The sequence below is a fragment of the Neoarius graeffei genome, chromosome 13, assembly GCF_027579695.1.
Source record: "Neoarius graeffei isolate fNeoGra1 chromosome 13, fNeoGra1.pri, whole genome shotgun sequence".
Classification (NCBI taxonomy): Eukaryota; Metazoa; Chordata; class Actinopteri; order Siluriformes; family Ariidae; genus Neoarius; species Neoarius graeffei.
This window is the reverse complement of record NC_083581.1, coordinates 27,660,060-27,679,894: the sequence shown is the minus strand read 5'-3', so window position 1 is coordinate 27,679,894 and position 19,835 is coordinate 27,660,060. Positions and strand designations below refer to the sequence as shown.

The window sequence follows — 19,835 nt, the reverse complement described above, 5'->3', positions numbered from 1 at the left end:
CCCTGGACAAGTCGCCAGGTCATCACAGGGCTGACACATAGACACAGACAACCATTCACACTCACATTCACACCTACGGTCAATTTAGAGTTACCAGTTAACCACTGTGGGGGAAACCGGAGCACCCGAAGGAAACCCAAGTACCACCATGTAAGTATACATTTAACAAGGAAAGCTTGGCACTGTGGGCGGCACGGTGGTGTAGTGGTTAGCGCTGTCGCCTCACAGCAAGAAGGTCCTGGGTTCGAGCCCCGGGGCCGGCGAGGGCCTTTCTGTGCGGAGTTTGCATGTTCTCCCCGTGTCTGTGTGGGTTTCCTCCAGGTGCTCCGGTTTCCCCCACAGTCCAAAGACATGCAGGTTAGGTTAACTGGTGACTCTAAATTGACCGTAGGTGTGAATGTGAGTGTGAATGGTTGTCTGTGTCTATGTGTCAGCCCTGTGATGACCTGGCGACTTGTCCAGGGTGTACCCCGCCTTTCACCCGTAGTCAGCTGGGATAGGCTCCAGCTTGCCTGCGACCCTGTAGAAGGATAAAGTGGCTAGAGATAATGAGATGAGATGAGCTTGGCACTGCATTAACTATGTTGATATTATGCTGGCTGAAACGACGATTCGTAATGCGGCAATTTGCATCACAGAATATGCCGCAGCGGTGAAGCCGCATGGACTCTGGGGCCTGTGATTGTATTGCCCAGACTAGTTGGTCTCCTAGTGGAAAGTCCTTAAAAAATGCTCTGCTTCAAGCATTTAACCCATCTGAAGCAGTGAACACAAACATGCACACACACTCAGAGCAGTGGGCAGCAGGGGCGTCACTAGGCCTTTTTTACTGGGGCACGTGCCCCAGTAAAAATCAGCTGTGCCCCAGTAAGAAAATGTTGAAAGATTTTCGTAACGGGGTGGCACGGTGGTGTAGTGGTTAGCGCTGTCGCCTCACAGCAAGAAGGTCCGGGTTCGAGCCCCGTGGCCGGCGAGGGCCTTTCTGTGTGGAGTTTGCATGTTCTCCCCGTGTCCGCGTGGGTTTCCTCCGGGTGCTCCGGTTTCCCCCACAGTCCAAAGACATGCAGGTTAGGTTAACTGGTGACTCTAAATTGACCGTAGGTGTGAATGTGAGTGTGAATGGTTGTCTGTGTCTGTGTGTCAGCCCTGTGATGACCAGGCGACTTGTCCAGGGTGTACCCCGCCTTTCGCCCGTAGTCAGCTGGGATAGGCTCCAGCTTGCCTGCGACCCTGTAGAACAGGATAAAGCGGCTAGAGATAATGAGATGAGATTTTCATAACAAACTAGTTTCTTTGGCAGATCATTTATCTACTGTAAGTTGTAGGACAGAGTGTGTTTCAAACTTCTATCGCCTCTTCTTTCTAACTAATTTTCTGATTGGTCTGGGAGATTCTCACTGTAAACATAGCGTGCGTGCGGCGTGCCATGAGTCCATTTAGCCTACTTGAGAGATGAGTCTACTCTTTGGATGAGTCAGAGAACGGGCTCTGGATGAGTTAAGGTAGCGCAAAGTTTTTGCAACAAAATTAAGCAAACCATATTCTAACAAACCCATTAAACTACATCGAATTAAACGATATTAAATTACTTTTCCAGATGGATATCAGACAATTCTTCTCACGAAGCAGAGACGGGGCAGGGAAACAGTGACAGATGAGGAGGAGGGTGAGAGAGGTAAGATTAAGGTTGTAGGCTATGTGCTAGTCAGTCATAACTAACCAGCTAAGTTCGTGAATCGTGAGAGTTGAGGTGACACGTTTAGCATCAGCATGCATTAAAAGCCCGAATGCCAACAATAAATGTTTTGGGGGGGCGGCACGGTGGTGTAGTGGTTAGCGCTGTCGCCTCACAGCAAGAAGGTCCTGGGTTCGAGCCCCGTGGCTGGCGAGGGCCTTTCTGTGTGGAGTTTGCATGTTCTCCCCGTGTCCGCGTGGGTTTCCTCCGGGTGCTCCGGTTTCCCCCACAGTCCAAAGACATGCAGGTTAGGTTAACTGGTGACTCTAAATTGAGCGTAGGTGTGAATGTGAGTGTGAATGGTTGTCTGTGTCTATGTGTCAGCCCTGTGATGACCTGGCGACTTGTCCAGGGTGTACCCCGCCTTTCGCCCGTAGTCAGCTGGGATAGGCTCCAGCTTGCCTGCGACCCTGTAGAAGGATAAAGCGGCTAGAGATAATGAGATGAGATGAGAAATGTTTTGGGGACTGGGATGTGTTTTCCGTCTCGTTGACCTATTCCTCGCATAACTTCATCCACAAGAGCATGAGAATTATCCACTTTGCATAGGTTGGGGACAGGAACGTTAAGTTGCATTGTGCCGGGGGGGCATTTTGTGTATGTGTGTCGGGGAGGGGGGCAGTGCCCCAGTAAAGCTTAATTCCTAGTGACGCCCCTGGCAGTGGGCAGCCACACCAAAGCGCCCGGGGAGCAGTCAGGGGTCAGGTACCTTGCTCAAGGGCACCTCAGGCCACATGTGATTTTTCCACATGATTTTTTCCCACGATTTGTTCATTTCCATGAGTTTTTTTTCCACATGATGAATTAATTTCCATATGTGATTTTTCCACATGTGATTTCTCCATGTGGTTTTCGCGCATGTGAGTTTCACTGTGATTCATTCATTTCCACATGTGATTTCTCCACATGATTTTTCCCACGATTCGTTCATTTCCACATGTGATTTTCCCCACATGATTAATTCACTTCCACATGTGATTTCTCCACATGTGATTTTCCCGCGTGTGTTTCAATGTGATTCATTCATTTCCACGTGATTTTCTACATGTGATTTTTCCCCCATGTGAGTTTTCCCACAATTCATTCATTTCCACATGTGATTTTTCCACATATGATTTTTCCACATGTGATTCCTTCATTTCCACATGTGATTTTTTTTTCATCTGATTTATTAATTTCCACTTGTGGTTTTTCCACAATTCATTCATTTCAACATGATTTGTTAATTTAATCTATTTTCATGTGATTCTTTCCACATGATTCATTCATTTCCACATCTGATTTTTTTTCCTCGCTCACATGAGGTGGTTTTTCAGACAACTCAACAAAGTAATATTTCACAAAATTGAAATGAGAATGGGTTTTTTGCATTCGATTAAACACTACCACGTGCCAAATACCAGGTCATGGAGATCCAAATGACTATCATTACATTACATTACAGACATTTAGCAGACGCGCTTATCCAGAGCAACATACAAAACATACCCAGAGCAGCCCAGGGTTAGGTGCCTTGCTCATGGGCACTTCAGCCATTCCTGCTGGTCCAGGGAATCAAACCGACAACCTTTTGGGCCCGAGCTGCTTCTCTAACCTTTAGGCTAAGGCTTCCCCTATCACTAGAGGAGAAAACCCAGGCTGATTCACATTACATCATTCAGTGGAAACACAGACCAATCGCAATTGTGTTTTGTTGGCTTTTTAAAAAAATTTGCTTCTCTTTTGAGCAAAACTGCTATGGAAACCCAGCTACTGATAATCTGCATGACTCTAAATCTGGGCTGGAAAGAAATCAGCCCCAGCGTAGCTTCTTCATACCATTCTGTGTAATTTATTTTGCAGCCATTAGTGGTGCTGTTGCATTGTTAAGAGCAAATATAAAATAAAATTGGTGTGGGTTTACATACAGGTCCTTCTCAAAAAATTAGCATATTGTGATAAAGTTCATTATTTTCTGTAATGTACTCATAAACATTAGACTTTGATATATTTTAGATTCATTACACACAACTGAAGTAGTTCAAGCCTTTTATTGTTTTAATATTGATGATTTTGGCAAAAAAGTAAAGGAAAACCAAAAATCCCTATCTCAAAAAATTAGCATATTTCATCTGACCAATAAAAAAAGTGTTTTTAATACAAAAAAAGTCAACCTTCAAATAATTATGTTCAGTTATGCACTCAATACTTGGTCGGGAATCCTTTGGCAGAAATGACTGCTTCAATGCGACGTGGCATGGAGGCGATCAGCCTGTGGCACTGCTGAGGTGTTATGGAGGCCCAGGATGCTTCGATAGCGGCCTTAAGCTCATCCACAGTGTTGGGTCTGGTGTCTCTCAACTTCCTCTTCACAATACCCCACAGATTCTCTATGGGGTTGAGGTCAGGAGAGTTGGCAGGCCAATTGAGCACAGTAATACCATGGTCAGTAAACCATTTACCAGTGGTTTTGGCACTGTGAGCAGGTGCCAGGTCGTGCTGAAAAATGAAATCTTCATCTCCATAAAGCTTTTCAGCAGATGGAAGCATGAAGTGCTCCAAAATCTCCTGATAGCTAGCTGCATTGACCCTGCCTTTGATAAAACACAGTGGACCAACACCAGCAGCTGACATGGCACCCCAGACCATCACTGACTGTGGGTACTTGACATTGGACTTCAGGCATTTTGGCATTTTCTTCTCCCCAGTCTTCCTCCAGACTCTGGCACCTTGATTTCCGAATGACATGCAAAATTTGCTTTCATCCGAAAAAAGTACTTTGGACCACTGAGCAACAGTCCAGTGCTGCTTCTCTGTAGCCCATTTCCTGCATACGCCTGTGCACGGTGGCTCTGGATGTTTCTACTCCAGACTCAGTCCACTGCTTCCACAGGTCCCCCAAGGTCTGGAATCGGCCATTCTCCACAATCTTCCTCAGGGTCCGGTCACCTCTTCTGGTTGTGCAGCGTTTTCTGCCACACTTTTTCCTTCCCACAGACGTCCCACTGAGGTGCCTTGATGCAGCACTCTGGGAACAGCCTATTCGCTCAGAGATTTCTTTGTGTCTTACCCTCTTGCTTGAGGGTGTCAATGATGACCTTCTGGACAGCAGTCAGGTCGGCAGTCTTACCCATGATTGCGGTTTTGAGTAATGAACCAGACTGGGAGTTTTTAAAAGCCTCAGGAATCTTTTGCAGGTGTTTAGAGTTAAGTCGTTGATTCAGATGATTAGGTTAATAGCTCGTTTAGAGTACCTTTTCATGATATGCTAATTTTTTGAGATAGGAATTTTGGGTTTTCATGAGCTGTATGCCAAAATAATCAGTATTAAAACAATAAAAGACCTGAAATATTTCAGTTGGTGTGCAATGAATCTAAAATATCTCTCATCTCATTATTTCTAGCCGCTTTATCCTGTTCTACAGGGTCGCAGGCAAGCTGGAGCCTATCCCAGCTGACTACGGGCGAAAGGCGGGGTACACCCTGGACAAGTCGCCAGGTCATCACAGGGCTGACACATAGACACAGACAACCATTCACACTCACACCTACGGTCAATTTAGAGTCACCAGTTAACCTAACCTGCATGTCTTTGGACTGTGGGGGAAACCGGAGCACCCGGAGGAAACCCACGCGGACACGGGGAGAACATGCAAACTCCACACAGAAAGGCCCTCGCCGGCCCCGGGGCTCGAACCCGGACCTTCTTGCTGTGAGGCGACAGCGCTAACCACTACACCACCGTGCCGCCCGAATCTAAAATATATGAAAGTTTAATTTTTATCATTACATTATGGAAAATAATGAATTTTATCACAATATGCAAATTTTTTGAGAAGGACCTGTATACTAGCTACCTAAAACACTAGATACTGTGTGTTTTGCTAATTTTACTAGCAAAAACTAGAAGACTCGGCACATCATTTAACTTTCACTGAAATAAATAGAAATATTCCAAATAAATAGAAATGTTATAACACTCATGATGGAGTGAAAGATCAATACAAAATTCTTTTTATTACAGTTATGAGAAATGCACCTGTGTAATATACAGTACTGTATAGCATGTAAAGAAATGCTGCAGACCAAACATGGCTTAAAAATAATGAAACGAAATGTTTCAACATTTAAAAAAAAATACTATAAACAGCAGTAAGCCATAATAAATGAAACAAAGTCAGTATTTGGTGTGAGACGACCCTTTGGTGCAGTTTGATAAGGAAATGAGCTGTAGGTTTTACTGAGCATCTTACAGAACCAGCCCCAGTGACGCAGTCTGGACACTTTGACTGTCACACTCGCTTCTTCATTTTGCACCAAAACCTAGTAGCCTTCATTATGTTTTCTTTTTTAATCTGAAAAGTGCTTTCTTATGTAATATGCTGCTCAGATACAAACTTTTTTTCTGTAACATTTAATTTCGTGCTGGAAAATGAACAAACGTTTGGAACTCTAAAATGTTTTTGTACTGACTCGATAATGTAGAAGTCATAAAATAGAAATCTATAACAAAGTCTGGGAGGGGGGGGATAGGATGCCGAAGACTTTTGCACAGTACTGTGTATAAAAGAACTAAAAGTCGGTTATTTTAGATGTTGGTATCTTCACTTCAGGGAAGACAAAATAACTCTGTTTCTATTATTTCTGCTGGTGGAGGAAGATAAAGTTGAACTGAACAAACTTTATTGTGAGTGGTAGACTCATCCACAATTCAATGAAGAATGTCTCATCTCATCTCATCTCATTATCTCTCGCCGCTTTATCCTGTTCTACAGGGTCGCAGGCAAGCTGGATCCTATCCCAGCTGACTACGGGCGAAAGGCGGGGTACACCCTGGACAAGTCGCCAGGTCATCACAGGGCTGACACATAGACAACCATTCACACCTACGGTCAATTTAGAGTCACCAGTTAACCTAACCTGCATGTCTTTGGACTGTGGGGGAAACCGGAGCACCCGGAGGAAACCCACGCGGACACGGGGAGAACATGCAAACTCCGCACAGAAAGGCCCTCGCCGGCCACAGGGCTCGAACCCGGACCTTCTTGCTGTGAGGCGACAGCGCTAACCACTACACCACCGTGCCGCCTCATTGAAGAATGTACAATATGTAAAATAACAGACAAATGTTTTAATAGTAGGTATAGAAATCTGGAAAATCTGTACACTGTAAGTCAATGTTTAATCCCAAATTGTTTCTTGGTGCATAGCAGATAAGATTGCTTTGACTCACCTTTATAATTAGTGGTAGACTTTATTGCATATATTTATAGTATATCGAATACTATAGTTTTCATCAAACACCAAGTGATTTTCCACAGTGTGGCTAACGCTAATCAAAGAGTAGATGAAGAAGTACAACATAGCCTGGAGTTGAGGTAGTTCATCATCCAGTCATCCTACAGCGATCAGTACCGCTGGAATGAACTTCAGAGGATCTTAAACTTGGAAACTCATATTCCACTGGAACAGTTTCAATCTGTAATCATAGCTGGGATGGGGCATACTTTACATTTTTATGTCTCATTTTTTTATGTTTGCTTTGATGTCTGTCTTTTTTTTTGTTTTTGTTTTTTACATTTGCTTGTATGTAACTTGGTACTGCTAAAAAAAAAAAAAATGAAGCTCTCCTGAGACTCAAATGAAATAAAAATAAGTGATGTTCATTCACCTGAAATAAACTGGAAGATGGACGACTTGAACACTTGTTATTCCTAGTAACCAGCTGAACTCCTTTGGCCAAACTCAGGAACCTCTGGCTCAGGATCATGGGGGGATCAGCTATGTCTAACATTTGCGTTTCCTGCTCTGGACCTTCTTTCATTAATACAAGAAGAGAATTTTTTGGTATAGATATTGGACCTAGGCCTGGGTTCGAACCGAGTTTCCTCTGGGTGCTTTGGTTTCCCCCACAGTCCAAAGACATGCAGGTTAGGTTAATTGGTGGCTCTAAATTGACCGTAGGTGTGAATGTGAGTGAGAATGGTTGTTTGTCTCTGTGTCAGCCCTGCGATAACCTGGCGACTTGTCCAGGGTGTACCCCGCCTCTCGCCCGTAGTCAGCTGGGATAGGCTCCAGCTTGCCTGGGACCCTGTAGAACAGGATAAGCGGCTACAGATAATGGATGGATGGATATTGGACCTAGGACCATCTATCAAAGGAAGGAGAACTGAGAGTTTTGTACTGTCAAGTCTCAAAGTGGATTATTTGGGATTTTTGTGGAACCAAGCACAACAGCAACACCAATCGTTGTAAGAAAAATACACATCATGGTGTAAAGAAGTGAGGCTGGGACTGATTTCCTTCTAGCCCAGTGTGTTGATTCATGCAGCCTATCAGTGACAGGTGTGTCAGGTGATTACACAGAATGAAACCAGAGATTTGATCTCCATTTTTCCCCAGATACATTCCTAACAACCCATCAGCGAAGAGTGGGATCACATGTGAAGTACAGTTGCTGGTATAATGAATGTGAGAAAGGTAGATTATTGAATCTATCAACCACTTTTTCCAAAGTGCTTTTAGAAAGAAAAACAAAGGTAGATAGTCTAAGGCTGTGTCCATCCATTATCCATAACCTCTTATCCTGTGCAGGGCCATGGGCAAGCTGGAGCCTATCCCAGCTGACTATAGGCGAGAGGCGGGGTACACCCTGGACAAGTCGCCAGATCATCGCAGGGCTGACACATAGAGACAAACAACCATTCACACTCACGGTCAATTTAGAGCCACCAATTAGCCTAACCTGCATTTCATTTCTCATCTCATCTCATTATCTGTAGCCGCTTTATCCTGTTCTACAGGGTCGCAGGCAAGCTGGAGCCTATCCCAGCTGACTACGGGCGAAAGGCGGGGTACACCCTGGACAAGTCGCCAGGTCATCACAGGGCTGACACATAGACAACCATTCACACTCACATTCACACCTACGGTCAATTTAGAGTCACCAGTTAACCTAACCTGCATGTCTTTGGACTGTGGGGGAAACCGGAGCACCCGGAGGAAACCCACGCGGACACGGGGAGAACATGCAAACTCCGCACAGAAAGGCCCTCGCCGGCCCCGGGGCTCGAACCCAGGACCTTCTTGCTGTGAGGCGACAGCGCTAACTACTACACCACCGTGCCGCCCGCATTTCATTTCATTTATAGTTTATTTGGCAGGGACAATGCAGTGCACATTATTACAAACATGATGTGGCAAAGCCATGACAAAACTTGTAGATGTGAATACATAGGAGGTTTGTAGCCAAATGGCTAGTTTGCAACCCCTGTCCCTGATCAGGCTACCTATTATAATAAAATATCACATTAAACAAAAATTATACAGATATATGCTATTTTAAAACATGCTTGCTATAGCATAAAAACCTTATACCAAAAAATAAACAACACAGATAAACAAAAAAGATAAACAACACCACTTGTGTATACAGACAGTATATGGTGTGTATGTGTATATGTGTGTATATTATCTATTGCCTGTCCTGATGGCTGCATTTTTGGTTTGCCTTAAGAAATTGTTTTACTTTTTTGTTAAATATTTTAGGCTCAGTCTGTGTTTTTATTTCTGATGGTAAGTCGTTCCAGAAATTTGTCCCAAGTATTGAAAAACTTGATTGGCCAAAACTGGTTTTACGCCCCTCTGCTATACAGTTGCCATTCACTGCTCCCCTGGTGGCTACCCTTCTTGTACTTATTTTTATTACAAAAGGGCATAGTACAGCAGGAGCAAGGTTATTTACACATTTAAAAATTAGTTTAAGAAAAGAAAACTTCATAAAATTCTCAAAACTTAAGAAGTTATATTTCTTCACTATTAAGCAATGATGCCACATTATTGGTTTGTGATCCAATATTTTTAGTGCCTGTTTGTATAATGATAGAATAGGTTTCATTGTTGTCTGGGAGGCTTGGCTCCATACAGTAATGCAGTAAGACAGATGAGAAAGTATCATGGCATGAAAGAACAATAAGGCTGCCTTAGTGGGTATGTGATGCCTTATCATTCTAAAACAGTTCAGGTTTGTTCGGAGTGTCGAAGTGAGTTTCTTAATATGTTTATTAAATTTAAGCTGAGAATCTAAAATGATACCTAAAAATTTAAATTCGTTAACTTCATCTATAGTGTCCTGGTCTATTCTGATAGAACAGGTGGCTTTCCCTCTTATAGAAAAGCACATAGATACAGTCTTTTTAATGTTGAGAGTGAGATGATTGTCTTTAAGCCAGCAGGATACATCTTCCATCTCCTTAGTTAAAATTTCAGCTGCTATACTTGGTGTTCTGGCTGACACATAAATAACTGTGTCGTCAGCATACATTTGGCAATTAGCTGACTGACAACAGGTAGGTAGGTCATTTATATATAAACTGAAAAGCAGAGGCCCCAAAACTGAGCCCTGCGGAACGCCCATAGTTGATGTTAACGGCAGTGAAAGTTCAGTATTTACCTTGACCCTTTGTTCTCTGTGCTCCAGATATGATGCAAACCAGTCTATAGCATGTTTAGAGAGATTAAAATTGATGAGTTTGTTCAGGAGTATGTTGTGGTTGACCGTATCAAAAGCTTTTTTGAGGTCTATAAATACAGCCCCCACAACATTACCCCTGTCCAAACTCCTCTTAATATTCTCTGTAAGATAACAGTTAGCCATTTCTGTTGAGTATCCTGGTCTAAAACCAAACTGTTTGTTATTAATAAGTCCATTACTCTCAAGATGGTCTATTAGCTGCTCTGTAACAATTTTCTCTAGAATTTTAGAAAGAGCATGTCTTTGGACTGTGGGGGAAACCAGAACAAACCCACACAGACAGAACATGTAAACTCTACACAGAAAGGCCCCATCAGCCACTGGGCTCGAACCCAGAACCTTCTTGCTGTGAGGCAACAGTACTAACCACTACACCACTGTGCCGCCCCCATCTATACTAACACACCTGAAAACGCTTATGACATGAAAATTCACATACACTGTGCATGTGCGTGCCGATATAAACAGCTGATGCCATTTGTTTTTCTTTTTTTCTCCAGAAAAGGGTCATGTCATAGGAGCGTACCAAATCAGGGAAGGATACGTCATGACTGATAGAACCCAATCCGGAATGTGGATGCCTGCATCATCGTTTCTGAAAGTCTCAGTTTCTGCCCCGTCCAGACTAAAACGCAACCCTGAAGTTTTCAAACTAAAACGAGACCAGCAACATTTCCAAAAGTCTCCATTTTAAGGGCTTGAAAACTCCAGAGTAGTATGGACACCAGGCATAAACAGAGCAAAAGTGATGCATTTTCAAACTAAAACGTATTATTATAGCACACGTTGTCCAATCAAAGCACAAGAAGATAACAACCTTACTCAAGGAGCCAGCAAAGGCCACACTGGGACTTGAACTTAAGGTCTTCTAATGAGTAGCCCAAAGCCTTAACCCACTGAGCCTCCTCCAGGAGGTTGTGGGAGGTGGATTACAAGATGTTGTATTGAATGTGCACACCTTTTCTACATGCCTTAAATTTTTCAGGTGTTGCCAGCATGGCCAATTTAGTTACCCCATGCGTACACTCTTTCTCATTGTGTTCTACCCCTGCCATATATGGGCCATTGACATTACACTTTTTTCCTATATTGTTGCTAGAAATAATGGTCCTGTGGAAGCTGCCATTACAATCTCCAAATTTGTGACGATGACCTTTGGAAAATGCATCTGGAGAGCACTAGTTGAATAAGCTGTACCCAGAAAGCAAAAGTAAAACCGGGTAAAGGATTGGGAAGGGGAGCTTTGGAAACTTCTGTGGTGCTTGTTTGTAAAGACACCAATTTATCATATTTACTTTGAGGACTTCTTGTGATATTCATTCATCTAATTAGTAGCTGCTTCATCCTGGTAGGGTGGATTCAGAGGCTATCCTGGGAATACTGGGAGGGATACAGGAATACTGTACCTGGACCGGATGCCAGGACATCATTTGCACACGGTTTTGCAACTAAGGACAGCCATAAATCCACCTGGATGTTTTTGGGAGGTTGGAGAAAACCAGAGAACCCAGAGAAAGCCCACACAGATATGAGGAGAACATGTAAAAGCTCCACACAGGCAGTAAGCCGAGGTGAGGGTTGAACCAGGGACCCTGAAGCTGTGAGGTATTATGATCACTGTGACATCATTCCTTTTATAAATGGCCCTTTTATAAACGGCCCTTAAACTCTTAAAATATTCTGTGTGGAACAAAGAACTCCACTTCACCCTCAGGAACCCTCAGCTATCCCCCAGGAGGCCTTTTGTTCTTTTGGGCATTTCCATGTTGTCCTTAGTTGACCTTTCTTGCTTTTCTTTTTTTTTAAAGTGAACTTCCATGAAAATCCATGTGAACTTATCCTGTAGGCACCATCGTTTTCTATTACACACATAATCCTTGTTGGATGTTCTTCTATTAGTGAAAGAAGAGCTTAAAGTGCTAGTCTAACAAAAATTACATCATAAAATCCCAGGTTATCTGTGTGTGATATGTTCAAAAACATTGTAAAGTTCACTGATAAATAAAAAATTTGTTCAAAACATTAATTTTTTACGTCTGAATTCTGTTCCAAAAATCACTAAAAGCTTGTCTGCCATTATTAGAATACGGCGATTTACAGGTCAGCGGCGCTGCATGTGTGATGTCATATGCACCGCTGCCTTCTTTTGTGTCCACACAGACTCTATAATATTCTCTGCAGTGGCGTGCGTTCTTGATACTGATTCTTTTGAAAAAGATGACGAAAGCTCTCCAAATTCGTCCTCAATCTTTGGTTGGTTGTCTGAGGACAATTTAGAACCTATAGCCACGGAGAAAGAGGCAGACGAATACGCAAGCCAAGTCACTCGTAAAGAAGAAGAGCAACAACTGCTCAAGCAGTTTTCTGGAACCCAGGAAGTTAGTACATGGTACAAATCATAGCTTGCTTATTCATTTTTTTTATTGATTTGGTGTTCCACTTTCACAGTTATGATAAAGCAGTGTCTCTTTGTAATTGTTATCTTTGTAACCTCACTTGGTAGGCACAAGGCAAAATAATGGCAATAAATAGGCACTTTCTCTTTCAATGCTGGAGCCAGCAGGAGCGGGTGACACGTTGTGCCATGTGCATTGTGCGCAGTGAGTGCACAACAGCCAGGAATTTGTTAGGATTCACCTCCAAAACTAAGTTGCTCATAAAACTACAACCTTTTCTGGTTCTAACAGTACCAATTAGGACCATGTAGACCTTTTCAATTTTGTGCTACAATGTTAAAGCATATACGCAGGATCATGGCCTCACTTTCGTTTATAAATGCCTTGAGACCTCAAGAATGGGCAGCACGGTGGTGTAGTGGTTAGCGCCGTCGCCTCACAGCAAGAAGGTCCTGGGTTCGAGCCCCGTGGCTGGCGAGGGCCTTTCTGTGTGGAGTTTGCATGTTCTCCATGTGGGTTTCCTCTGGGTGCTCCGGTTTCCCCCAAAGACATGCGGGTTAGGTTAACTGGTGACTCTAAATTGACTGTAGGTGTGAATGGTTGTCTGTGTCTATGTGTCAGCCCTGTGATGACCTGGTGACTTGTCCAGGGTGTACCCCGCCTTTCGCCCATAGTCAGCTGGGATAGGCTCCAGCTTGTAGGACAGGATAAAGCGGTGAGAGATGATGAGATCTTTGCCTGTGCTAATCTGTTTGTGCCTCACCTGGCCTTTTACTTGTTTACCGTTTTTGATCTCTGCTCGCCAATTTGGATCATTTGCTTGTTGTCACCTTTATAAATAAAACCGCCTTTTACACATACAGCCATCTCCAACCCTTCCCTGACACTTACGATGTCCCTTTACAGAGAGTTGATTTTAAGGTGAACTGATCCTGTTTGAAAATTTTAAGGTAAAGTCCCTACAAGAACCACTGAATTGACGCAAAGGAAAAGGCCATTGCAAGATTAATTTATAATCACTCTGTGATAAACTTCCCTGTGTATTTCTGAATCTTGTTGTTGCCTTTTTGTCCACTGAAACACGTGCGACGTTATATTGCATCTAAAAACATGATTTCAATATCAAATCAGTGGACACGCTGTCTTGTTATCTCTCTCAATTAACTCATCAGTTTTTTTCTGTATTTATAGGCTTTGAAAGCAGTAATTGCGCACTGACCCCCCACCCCACCCACACACCCCTACCTCTACTTAAAGGAGATACGCAGAACGTTTATTTTTAAATACATTTCTGAGTGGATAGTATCTCCACCCTTGACTCTTGTATGCTGCATAAATGGGAATTAAAATGATTTATTTTTTTTGTGGTCCAAATCCTGCACTCTGATTGGCTGGCGAGCGGGTCTGTATTCTACGGTACGGACTCCGGTTATGGACCTCTGGCGAGGAAGAAGAAATGAAAGAAAACATTTCAGGAGAAAGCTAAAACCTGTAATTTGCTAATGCCGAGCAAAAACATGGCTGAATCCTGAATGACTCCTATTTGTATAAATAGGGCACTACATAGGTGGCAAAATGTAGTTTTTTTCCTGCTATGGAAGTGCACTTGTATACCGAGGAGGAAGCAATTTGCATTACAGCCGTGAATGAGGATTCAAAATAGCATTAATTTTACAGCATGGACAGCAATAACGACAGTGTTCACAGCGAAAGCGAGTTTTACTACCCTGAGGAAGAAGAAATAAAAGAAAATATTTCAGGAGAAAACTAAAAACCTCTAACTGTTGCTAACGCCGAGCAAAAACATGGCTGAATCCTGAATGACTCCTATTTGTATAAATAGGGCACTACATAGGCGGCAAAATGTAGTTTTTTTTTCCTGCCATGGAAGTGCACTTGTATACCGAGGAGGAAGCAATTTGCATTACAGCCGTGAATGAGGATTCAAAATGGCGGCTCGGCTCGGTTTTCCCTTTCGGGCGCTCTCGTTTTCTGTTAGAATTTGGTAAAGAAAAAATAAATATATTATTTACCAGCTTAAGGTCGGTCCGTATGGTGAAATACAGTGACCTCGGCCTTGAATACTGACCTCGGCCCAGAGGGCCTCGCTCAGTACTTTCAAGACCTCGGTCACGGTATTTCACGATAAGGACCTCCCAGCTGGTAAATTATATATATATATATTTTTGAGAGTTAAAATTGACCGCAAAGTTGGCATTCGAGCTGCCCCACTGAGTCAGCCAGCCCTGAGTGTGTGACGTCACAGCGGTAACCGGTTTTAAGGCCGAGGCTTTTGACAGCTATAGAGCAAAGCCATATAAATAAAAATGTATGGTGAAAGTAAGAAATACCGTTACTGACTTGCTCAACTAAGACTGATTTGACTTCACTGATTGTGGGTTGACTCTCATTAAAACAGGATAGGTGTTATAACTTATGCAACATACATGTACATGCATGCATTTTCACTGATAAAACGTAAAAGGCTAATTAAATAATCAGATGAACTGAGACAATCACATTCTGAAGCAAATTAAATCATCTTATACCGGTAACTTAAACACACAATACAAGTTACATGTATTAATCTAAATGCAGGTAAACAATGTGTTGTTGTTTTTATTGTTTTATATCCAAATGAGAGTCGCAGCTTACCCGTCTGTGTTCTCACTTCTTGAAGGCCGATCTTGTGGCTGATTATTTTGAAACAATCTGACTTTCAGTTGTTCGTTCAGTTCTCCGTTCATTTGCTTCTTCCACGTAAGGGCAAGATATTGCTGCTGAGGCAAGCATATCCAGCGGAGAAATCAGACGGCTGGTCCACTCATTCTCCATTTTCTCCATACTGAGTACTCCGCCATTACTACTCGGCTCAGGCAATTACTAAAACCTGGGATGGAACGGAACGTCACCGGTTTAAGCAGCAACAGCGGGGAAGTCCCGTCCCGTCCTGTCCTAGTCTGGCTAACGCAACTTCAAAGCTCTGCGAGCATTGGTCTGGCAAAGATATTAAGCCCAACCGTTTCCCAAAGCGTGTGGTTGACCCGCCTCCCTGAAATGCCTCAGTTTGCTACTGGTCGAAGCCAGAAAAGGCTGTGACGAAGCTTAAACCAATCACATCACTCTTTCCTCTGACGTATGTGACGCGACGGAAACTGCTTGAGTAACAGGAAGAAGATAAATACCTCCAGGGCTGCTCTTTGCTCCGTTTTCAATGAGAACTTCCCGTTGAATGCTTTCAATACAGCATCTACCGCTGTGTCAAAGGCTTGCCGCTGCTCCATGTTCGTAATGTTTCTAGTGAATGAAGCGCTTCCGGCATAGATTCTGTAAACAATTTATGGCTTCCGGTCGCAGTTCTACTACGTCACTGCCTTGAACACGCCTCTACCCAGGGCCGCTGGAGATGCTCAAAGTTGATTGGCTCCCGATTTTTCGGGAGTTTAGAAGAGCTGGAGATAGCTTGCCTTGCCAGACTAAGTTCGCAACAGGCCCCCGTGTTGTGTCACACTTAGGATGGGCGGGCCCAGGCTAGTCCCGTCCTGGGTTTTACTAACAACCCTCGGCTCACACTCCGGGAGAACTGGTGTAACAACTTACTTTTCTTTTAAAAAAATAAATAAAATAAATGCTTTCCTTTTCTTGTAGTTTTATTTAATTGTTGGTACTGCACCCTCTTTCAATATGGGCTTATAGCCAACGGTCCTCAACAGATCAGAGGTCTTGTACGAGTCTTCAGGAAAATGTGCAGAGGAGAGAACACTTCGTCGGTGCCCAATGTGCCTGTGAACTTCTCGCAAAACGCGTCCAAATCTTTGCAGTTTGAACATTCTTGGGCCCTGAATGTAACGTAAATCCAGCTTCTGTCGTGTTGCTGCACCGGCCGGCAACACATCTACGTGGCATGGAGATAAATTAGCTCAAAATGGAGGATTGGAGTTGCAGTCAGCTCTGTGTTTTAGTATAGCGGAAGTGGCGATGAGACCGATAAACTTCCTGCTGTGACATTATGGACGTCAAGGCCATTCACTCAGACCGCTACCTATATGAATCACTTTAATCATAAAAATTACTATATTAGATTTATTGTTAACGCTTAAAACTATTCCTGTGCCATTCTTGAGGTCTCATCTCATCTCATTATCTCTAGCCGCTTTATCCTGTTCTACAGGGTCGCAGGCAAGCTGGAGCCTATCCCAGCTGACTATGGGCAAAAGGCAGGGTACACCCTGGACAAGTCGCCAGGTCATCACAGGGCTGACACATAGACACAGACAACCATTCACACTCACATTCACACCTACGGTCAATTTAGAGTCACCAGTTAACCTAACCTGCATGTCTTTGGACTGTGGGGAAACCGGAGCACCCGGAGGAAACCCATGCGGACACGGGGAGAACATGCAAACTCCGCACAGAAAGGCCCTCACCAGCCATGGGGCTCGAACCCGGACCTTCTTGCTGTGAGGTGACAGCGCTAACCACTACACCACCGTGCCACCCACAGGCAAAGATGGAAGCACCCCCCAAAAAAAAAAAACAGGAATCGGGAAAACAGGAGATAATGTGTATGTAACGTAGTGCAATACTTCGCGTTGAGCATATGTTTTCAGAATCTTTATATTGGTGCACTGATTGCGCCTTCATCATGTGCAGGTCTGCATACTTAACAGCATGCGTGCAAGTGTCTGCTCGGCGCGTGTGCAGTCCAAAGCATGCCCAAGAGTCCGCCTGATGCATGTGCCACGGCGTGCAGGTGTGACAGGAAGAAGATCATAGGTTTTGGAATTTTGAAAAAAGTCTTTTATGGTTGCAGAGATACTGTGATATTAGTAAAAATAAATAAATAACAGTAATTGTGCGCTTCCCACCCCCCCACACACACACGCCTCTACTTAACGCTGTAGCACAAAATAGAAAGGGTCTACATGGTCCTAATTGGTACTGTTAGAACCAGAAAAGGTTGTAGTTTTATGAGCAACTTAGTTTTAGAGGTGAATCCTAACAAATTCCTGGCTGTTGCGCGCTTGCTGCGCACAATGCATATGGCACAACACGCCACCCACTCCTGCTGGCTCCAGCACTGAAAGTGAAAGTGCCTAATTACTGCCATTATTTAGCCTTGTATAAAGCTTCAGAACTGCTATCAGTGAAAAGGATAAAAGACTAAGGACAACTAATAAATTCAAGCAACATGCTAAACACAAGCTTGACACTTCCTGTGCAGTGAGCTCTTTGGGATAGCGCTTCTGACTTTTGTTTCCAGATCGTAGGAACGGCTCCACATACCAGACGTCGCTCAAATCCTTCTATGTGAATCTGCCTCACAAATTTATCTTTTTCAAAATTTATGGCGCAGACACCAAACCGTCCTGTCGGCTTGAAGTTACCTCTCTCCACTTTCCACTTTTTAATCGGCTACACTTGAACAGCCTTGAACGACACACCTCTTAGGAGGCATGCTTTGGTTTTAGTTTTGTTGTGGAATAAAAAAAAATTTGTTAAAAATGCGCTACATTTTGCAAAGCAGATGAAGCCAGAAATGCCGCGAACTTTCAAGCTTTGCGCATATGATGTCACTTCCTTTGAATTAACAGTAACTTACTAGGAACGCATTCGTGTAATGGCGGACTCAAAGAGCCAAACTTTATCAAGTAAATAGAACATGTTCCCGGTCTCGTATTAAAATACAATTTGGAAAGTAAACTATTTAACATGTCTAGTTTTATAATTTATAGGTATAATTATCTCATCTCATTATCTCTAGCCGCTTTATCCTGTTCTACAGGGTCGCAGGCAAGCTGGAGCCTATCCCAGCTGACTACGGGCGAAAGGCGGGGTACACCCTGGACAAGTCGCCAGGTCATCACAGGGCTGACACATAGACACAGACAACCATTCACACTCACATTCACACCTACGGTCAATTTAGAGTCACCAGTTAACCTAACCTGCATGTCTTTGGACTGTGGGGGAAACCGGAGCACCCGGAGGAAACCCACGCGGACACGGGGAGAACATGCAAACTCTACACAGAAAGGCCCTCGCCGGCCACGGGGCTCGAACCCAGACCTTCTTGCTGTGAGGCGACAGCGCTAACCACTACACCACCGCACCGCCCAGGTATAAGTATATATTTTATATAACTATAAAATATAGGTATAATTTCCAGGGGTGATGTCATTTTCGTAAGACTAGCGCTTTAATGGAATTGCTGGCCATGAGTAAGCAGAGGGTCATGCTGTCTCATGGAGTTGTGGTCTGTGGTGTGCCACAGATGATTCATGGGGTTGAGGTTTCTCCATAGCCAACAGCAGGCAATCTGTCCTTTACCGTCCTGTCTCTGGTGTGTATCTGTTAGCAGTTTTGGGTTGATAATGCTGCAGTGGAACTCAGATAGACCAATTAGATGTCTTCCTCAGGGGCAGATCATGGATGGTCATTTGTCTTGCCAGCCAGTTTACAGTCTACACAAGATGGTACACATCTGCTGCTGTAAACATAAAGACTCATCCCAGGTCTCTTACTCATAATCCGGTCGTGGACATACTGAGCATCCTTTCAACACACTTAGTATTCATTGTCTTTATGCTTCTACATCTGTATACTGTAATGATTCCTCATCCAACTATGTGGTGTCACACAGAAGAGGATGTGGTCCCTTTTGAGGTTTCTTCTACATGCAACCTCAGAGAGTTTCTTCCTCATCGCTGTTGCCTCCAGGTTACATACAGATTTCTACACTCACCAGCCACTTTATGCACATTGTGCAGTTCTCTAATCAGCCAATCCCTTGACAGCAGCACAATGCATCAACTCATGCAGATACAAATCAAGAGCTTCAGTTAATGTTCACGTCAAACATCAGAATGGGAAAAATTGTGATCTCAAAGTGTGACTTTCTTTCACTGTGGCGTAGGTGTTGGTTTGAGCCAGATGGACTGGTTTGAGTATTTCAGAAACTGCTGATCTCCTGGGGGTTCACACACACAGCAGTCTCTAGAGTTTACACAGGAATGGTGCAGAAACCAAAAAACATCGAGTGAGTGAGCGACAGTTCTGTGGGTGGAAACAAACGCCTTGTTGATAAGAGAGGTCAGAGGGAAATGGACAGATTGTTTCGTGCAGCCAGGAAGGATATAGTAGCTCATATAATCACTCTTTACAACCGTGGTGAGCAGAAAAGCATGTC

General features: G+C 43.6%; 1 long non-coding RNA gene across 1 annotated transcript; it reads left to right on the top strand.

Annotated features, from left to right (window-relative positions):
- The first annotated feature begins 1,063 nt into the window (after positions 1 to 1,063).
- LOC132896039 (uncharacterized) lies at positions 1,064 to 12,107 on the top strand. Its single transcript, XR_009655914.1, has 3 exons — positions 1,064 to 1,502; positions 1,598 to 1,675; positions 10,748 to 12,107. It is a non-coding gene; the product is annotated as an uncharacterized LOC132896039 (long non-coding RNA).
- Positions 12,108 to 19,835: the final 7,728 nt, after the last annotated feature.